General features: G+C 37.5%; 1 pseudogene; it reads right to left on the reverse strand.

Annotated features, from left to right (window-relative positions):
• Positions 1-460: 460 nt before the first annotated feature.
• On the reverse strand, positions 461-2027 carry LOC140609499 (catalase pseudogene; annotated as a pseudogene).
• Between the last annotated feature and the right edge of the window lie 5715 nt (positions 2028-7742).

A 7742-nucleotide genomic window follows, 5' to 3' on the forward strand; every position in this document is an offset into this window, starting at 1 on the left:
TCAATGCATTAAATGTGTTTTTCCTATATGGAACTGAGAAAAATTAAAATTTCTGGGTAGACTATCTTTTCTTCTTATATAATTACAGCCATATTTTTATATAATAAGACCATGAGATGATATATGCAAACATACTAATTTCACCAAGACTTTATCTTATCAAATAAAATCCTATTTCTGCCAGAAACTTTCATTCTAGTCATTTTAAGTGAATAATCCAACCCAGCACCAAAAACAAATACATTTTCTTTTACATCATTGTTAAGCCCTACCCTTACTTCTCCCTAGGGAAATAGCATTAGAAGCCACTGCAACATTATTTGCGATAGAAACCTGGATTATCATTTTAAAGACATAAAATGTACCTAGCACAGGAGAATCTTCTATCCAGCAAAGAGTGGGTATGTGTGCAAACACCACGCTTTGCTTCACAGGTGGAGAGCAACTTAGGGCACGACTCTCATAGATTGGCTTTCTCCCTGGCAGCCAGGTGAGACTCATGCTGCATAAAGATGTGAATCGCATCTTAGGTTTCTCATCATTGTATTTGTCCAAAAAAGCCTGAATGCAGGCCCGGTAGTCAGGGTGGTCATCACTGAATTTCTTGACTGCTTTCTTCTTCATGAAAAGTTGTGTATCCTTCAGATGGCCAGCAATGTTCTTGCACAGGTGTTTCCTCTTCACCAAGTATCTTCAAATAGAACATCCACACCTGAGTGACATTATCTTCATTGGCACTGTTGAAACGCTGCACATCCAGAGAACATTGGTTGCTATGCTCTAGGACACAACACTGTTGTTCAGGAGCACTAAAGCTATTGGGGTAGTAATTTGGAGCACTACCCTGATTGTCGAGCTTGCACATGGGGCCATCATGCTGGTAGTTGGTCACCCCAGCACAGAAAGGACAGTTCGCAGGTATCTGAAGATAATTGGGTTCTAGGTGGTGGCGGTGACAGGACAGTCAAAAAGACGGCCCTGAAGCATTTTGCCAGGGCTGGGCTCAATGCCAGGTGGCATGTTGCTTGGGTCAAATGTAGGCTGTTCAACCTCAGTAAAGTAATTAACTGGATTCCGGTTTAAGACCAGTTTACCAACTGGGATGAGAGGGTAGTCTTGGTGAGGCCAAATCTTGGTAAGATCAAATGGATTGAATGGAAAGGTATCTGCCTGACTGAAAGTCATGACTTAGATATAAAATGTCCAGGAGGGGTAGTTGACTGTGGCAATGGCATTGAAAAGATCTTGGAGGCTGTAGTCTGATCTTCATGAGAAAGTCTTCATCTTCCACAGAAAAGTTTTTGATGCTCTGGTCTGTCTTATAATGGAATTTGCAATAAACTGCCTCTTCTGCCACATTAACCAGCTTAAAAGTATGCGATCCATATCCATTCATGTGCCTGTGTCCATCTGGAATCCCTCGATCACTGAACAAGAAGGAAACCTTGTGCAGAGACTCAGGGTGCAGGCTCCAGAAGTCCCAGACCATGTCCGGATCCTTCAGGTGTGTTTGAGGGTTTCTCTTTTGACTATGGATAAAGGATGGAAACAATATGGCATCTCTGATGAAGAAAATGGGGGTGTTATTTCCAACTAGATCCCAATTACCATCCTCTGTGTAAAATTTCACTGCAAACCCACGAGGATCATGAATTGTGTCAGCCGGGCCTGACTCTCCAGCAACAGTGGAGAATCGAACCTCAATGGGAGTCCTCTTTCCAATATGCTCAAATACCTTTGCTTTGGAGTATTTAGTAATGTCATGCGTGACCTCGAAGTAGCCAAAAGCCCCTGCTCCTTTAGCCTGCACAACTCTCTCAGAGATTCTCTCCTGGTCACAGTGAGCCATTTCATCAGTGAAAGCCACATCCTGAACAAGAAGGGGCCCACGAGGCCCTGCCGTCATAACATAAGTTTGTCTCTATTGGATTGCCAGCCCCAGTGGTCAGGACGTCAGGTTTCTGTGCGGCCTGCTGCTCCTTCCAGAGCTTCATCTGGTCGCTGACTGGATCCCAGCTGTCTGCCATGGTGTCCCACCAGCTTCGCAGAACGTTGCAGGTGGCCTCGGCTCCCACGTCTCCACCCTCAGCGGACGAGCCCGGTCTCAAGTTTTTCTTTTTGACTGAAGAATTCCTAATACCTTTAAGTAATGAAGCAGAACACAGAAATTGCCAGATATTTTTGGTGGTTGCTAGCCTGACCAAGTAAGATCGATCTCTTTTTTATTTTCAGATCTAGGCATTTGTGATTTATTTAGTAAGTGTAATCTCTAAATGAATATATTTAAATTTGAATATCTTATTGTTAAGAAAGTATGCAGGGAAAACAAGAATCTTTCCTCTCATTGTGGGATACCCACTGCTTCGTTGCCTTCAAGATTCAGTTGAAAGCTTAACTCTTCTGTGAGCTTTTCAAACCGACAACAATCATTTCTTCCAAATTCTTTCAACATCTGTTAAACGTTTTGTACTATGTCACCTAGCATTCATATCAGAAAGCAGGGAAGAGCATGGTCGTTGGGATCAAAGGCCTAGGTTTTAATCCTGGCTCTGCTTTACATTGGATACTTTGAGCAAGAAATTTAGCCTCTTGAAGCATCAGTTTCATCATCCAAAAAATGGATGGTACAAAATGTCTTCTTATGGATTTATTATTACAACTAAATTAGGTATTTGTGCAATGCTTATCCCAATATCAAGTAAGACAGTAAATTTTTAATAATTGGTAATTCTTATGTTATAGATAATTCTTATTTTACCAATCAAATTTCAATGTGATTAAGAGCAAGATTTATAACTATTACTTAGTATTAGCAGTAATAGCCACCACCATTCATTGGGTGTTGACCACTTTATATGAAATATCTTACAAAAATTAACGATAGCCCTATAATGAAGTTATTATGATCTCCATTAACATTTGAGAAAACTGAGTCTTGGAGAGGTTGAGAAACTTACTTAAAGTTATAATGTATTAAATAGAGAACTTGGATTACATTCTAAAGCCTATGAAACTAACAGCAGAACACAGCACAAAGAGTAGAACCTAAGCTTAGTTTGTATTCATGTAGATGTCAATAGGTCCTTGTGGACCTTATCAATAAGATGTGAATCAACACAGTCTGATTGTTACTCCTGAAGAAAATACCACTTGTGGTAAAGAAGCAAGGCTGTCAGAACTAAGCTGCAGAAGAGAATCAGAGTCCAGTGTCCAGTTCCTATTCTCTCATCAACATAAGTCACCTTAAGCAATGCTAATATCCCCCCTAGCTTTATTTGATCTCAGCAATAAGGGGAGCAGAACAGTGCTGTCATATTGGAATGAAACACTATCATACAGAGAATACTATAGAAATGCTACTGTGTGCATGTATTTTATGCAGACAGTACTGAATGTTAACCAAAGCATTGTGAAACAAATTCAAGGAAAGGACAGGTTATTAACCTAAATGCTATTTAATAAAACCTTGCTTTGTGGAAAAAATGAGACAAAGGGTATTAAAAAAGGATGCTAGAAGTCATATTATGGAAAATGATAATTTAAGAAGGTGTCAGGAGGATCCATATCTCATAGAAGGTCCTGGGATATTTCCCATTGACCCATTAGCTTGATAAATCTGAAATGTGAAGATAGTATAGAACACAAGAGCTGAGAAGCAGAGCAAACTTTAAAAGTGATGAGGGGACCCAAGAGCAATTAAATACAGAAGTGAAATGCTTGTATGAGGATTTTCCTTTTTTACATATTTTGACAAATTTGTTCACAGAGTTTAGTTGTTGGCAGAGTCCCCTTAAACTTCAGTGGATATATGAATTATAAAAGAGACAATGAAAAAGGTACATTAGAAATATAAACAGTCCCTATTAAAATATACATTTTTCTACTTTCTGAAGAAATGACATTCCATCTACTTAATTGTGTGCATAGGAACATCCTTTTGAAGAGATTAGGAAATTGCTGTATCAAGTATAATTTTGACTTGCATCTTAGCCAACCAAAAAGAAAAAATAATGAGGGGTGGGAAAAGGAAATAGAAAGCCAATTATATGCTGATTTGCTAATGTTATTTTTCAGATTAAATGCCACTTCAAGTTACAAAACCTCTGGTACTTGAAGCTGTCAGTTTTCTGAGCGCTTTCTTGAGAAGTCTTGTCTTAGCAAAGAGAATGTTGAAACACAGGGCCCCTCAGGGGGCCAACCAAACTTTGACAGAGGTTTAACAGTCCTTGAAATTATATCCCCAAACCTTAGAAAGCCTGCTGATTCAGTGGGAAAGGACATAAGCTGAGCAAGTTATAAATAAACTCTTTTATCAGAGGCAATGGTGTCATGGTGACTTCAAAGACCAAAGCACGGATAGTAAGTTCTCTGATGTTCTGAAGACAGTAAGAACTTTATTATATTGGTCAAGCCAGTCTTGGATCTAAGCTGAAATCTGATAACACTAATGGGTTTTTTCCCCTCTATTTTTATAATTTTGAATAAATTTCTAGTCAATCAAGGTCACTGTGTCATTAAATTAAAAAAAAACAAGATAATGTTTTATGATATCTTATTATCATTTCTGTCCCCAAAGGAGTCAAGATTTTCTAATTATGAATACCAACACATAGGATACTCCTCATAGTAAAAATCTGTTCTGGGCAACAAGTTAAATTCGTGAAGAGGCATGGACTAGATTGCTTCTACAATGCCCTAAAAAACATGAGATAGTTCAATGTGCCTTTCTTGGTCCCATAATAATTATGAAGGAAATAAAACACAAAGGGAATGTTGAGAGTTGGGTTTAGTGAATTTAATTCCTGAGAAGGTCACTCTAGAGTCTAAGAGAATGATGAAGATAAATTTAATGTTAATAATAGCTAACAAATGTTATTCACAAGGCAAATATATATGATTATCCCTTGATCAATATATATAGAAAGATTTTAAAATATTAGCTGGAAAATAATATTACAGACTTTATAAAAGTGATTACCAACAATGACCTAGCACATAAAACTTGAGACTTCTACATCGACTACCATGTATTAGAGAAAAATCAAGAATAAATTTAATTATGACATAATGTGGCTGTAACAGTCAACTACAGTTAAGATCTGTGTAGTATCTGCTTATGACCCTATTGCCAATTGGAGTCAAGTGCACAGGTCTCATAAACACTTGAGTGTGTGTGTGTGTGTGTGTGTGTGTGTGGTTGCAAAGAAAATCTTGTCAGAAAGATACTCCAAAAGAGCTCAACAATGAAGAATATTATCATTGACAAAGGAAAGGAAATAGGTTGAAGCCTTGCTGGCATCTGAGGAAACTTTACTCCATTCAGAACTTTTAGTACAAAGGTATTAGAATCATTTTTGTTGCACAAAAATAAAAGTAAAACAAAATAGCTGTGTTTGTGTCTTATACGAGAGAAGCAATCCCTAACTTAGTTCTGCAGAATTGTTAAATGTTGGGAACATACTCTTCAATGCTCCATGCACATTTCTGGGAGAAGCATACTCTTTCTGCTAACTCATATGTATTTCATGTCACAGTAGTTCACAGAAAAACAGAATGGACAGAGTATAAACAATCACAAAGAAAATATGTAATTTTTAAAAAGTAGTATTTGCTATTGTTTTAACAAAATGAAAAACATGTGTTCACTGTGTTTTCTTAGCTCTATAATTCTCTTTCAGCTTTGCTATAAATTCAGTGCCTTTCTTTGTGGGCTATCAACATGGCCTGCCTGCAATTTCTAAGGAGAAGACCCATAATGTAAATAAATGAATAAATAAAACAATGACAAACGTGATATGATGTGAAGGAAAACAAACAGGAGACTAGTATTTAAAAAAAAATAACAACAGGATTTAAACAGTAAATATCTTCCTAAGAAAGTGATATGTGGGCTGAGATCTTAATATATATAAGAGGAGAACATTGCAAGAAAGGGGGACAAATACCAAGAAGCAACAAAGCATTTACAAAATATCCAAAACTCATTTACGAAAATCCTAAATAAAACAGAAGGATCAACAAACAGAAAGACTTGTTGGCTGAAAAGAAGTGAGCCAGGGTGAGTGTAGCATGAGATACATAGTTTTTGTAACACTTGGTGAGATGGCTGCCATATCTATTCTCACCCCAGCAAGAGTCTGGGGTTTTGTGCTCTGGAGAAGTCTATGAACTGCAGGATGCTAGGCACATGCCCTAAACCTAACCATAACACTAGACCTAACCCTAACCCTTAACCTTTACCCCCTAACACTAACCCTAAACCTAACCATAACCTCACCCCCTCTGGAGAGGTCTCTGAACTGCAGGACACCAGGCACATACCCTCACCATGGCCCTAACCCTAACCCTGACCCTAGATCTGAGAGGAAGAAAAAGAAGATGTGGTGTGTGTGTGTGTGTGTGTGTGTGTGTGTGTGTTATAATGGAATATTACCTAACCATCAAAAAGAATGAAATCTTGCCATTTGCAATGACATGGATAGAACTAGAGTATTATGCTAAGCAAAGTAAGTCAGTCAGAGAAAGACAAATGTCATATGATTTCACTCATAAGTAGAATTTAAGAAACAAAACATAGGGTAAAAAAAGAAAAGAAAGAAGAAAGAAAGAAAGAAAGAAAGAAAGAAAGAGAGAGAAAGAAGAAAGAAAGAAAGAAAGAAAGAAAGAAAGAAAGAAAGAAAGAAAGAAAGAGAGAGAAAGAGAAAGAGAAAGGAAATGAAAGAAGAAAGAAATAAAAAGAAAGAACGAAAGAAAGAAAAGAAAGAAAGAAAGAAAGAAAGAGAAAGAAAGAAAGAAAGAAAGAAAGAAAGAAAGAAAGAAAGAAAGAAAGAAAGAAAGAAGAAAGAAAGAAAGAAAGAAAGAAAGAAAGAAAGAAAGAAAGAAAGAAAGAAAGAAAGAAAGAAAGAAAGAAAGAAAGAAAGAAAGAGAAAGGTAAACCAAGAAGCCGACCCTTAACTATAGAAAATAAACTGATGGTTACCAGATGGGAAGTAGGTGGGAGGATGGGTTAAATAGGTGATGGGGATTAAGAAGTGCACTTGTGATGAGCACCAGGTGTTACATGGAAATGTTGAATCACTATATATACACCCAAAACCAATACTAATATTAGTACTAGTTAACTGTATGTTAACTAACTGGGATTTAAATAAAAACTTGAAAACAAGAAGTTAGGATTGTATTCTAAGTGCCAAGGAAAGCCACTGGAGAGTTTTAAGCAAAGGAATGGCATAATCAAATTTAAATTTTAAGAGTGTTTTGATGGTCTACTGAAAATTGATAAAGAAGGAGTGAAAGAGGAAAGGCAGCACCACAAATCTGTGAATTGGGAGTCATCCAGAGGAGAGAAGTGCTTCTTTGGCATTGCCTAGTTTCGGTACTTATCTCCTCTTTCTTGACCTCCTCGCCAGCCTCCCCTGCCTCTTAAGTTTTATCCATTTAACACTGTCCTGAACATAAGGACCGGTTTAATCTTTGAAAGGATGAAAATTTCCAGTGTTTAACTCTCTTTTAGATAAAGTAGGGCATAAGCCTAGGGGCATCTCAAAGATATGACTGCAACCTCACTTGCTATGCTGTCTAATTAATTCCTCAACATCTCTCAGTTTCAGCAACTGAGCTTCTCACCATTCCTTAAACACTCTCTGCCTCCATTATTTCGATGAGTCTAGTGCCTAGAATTCCCTTCTTCATCTCTCCCTCTCAGAAGTTAACCATTCTTCATGACCCCAAAAAAAGATCCT

This window comes from Canis lupus, chromosome 18 (assembly GCF_048164855.1).
Source record: "Canis lupus baileyi chromosome 18, mCanLup2.hap1, whole genome shotgun sequence".
Lineage (NCBI taxonomy): Eukaryota > Metazoa > Chordata > Mammalia > Carnivora > Canidae > Canis > Canis lupus.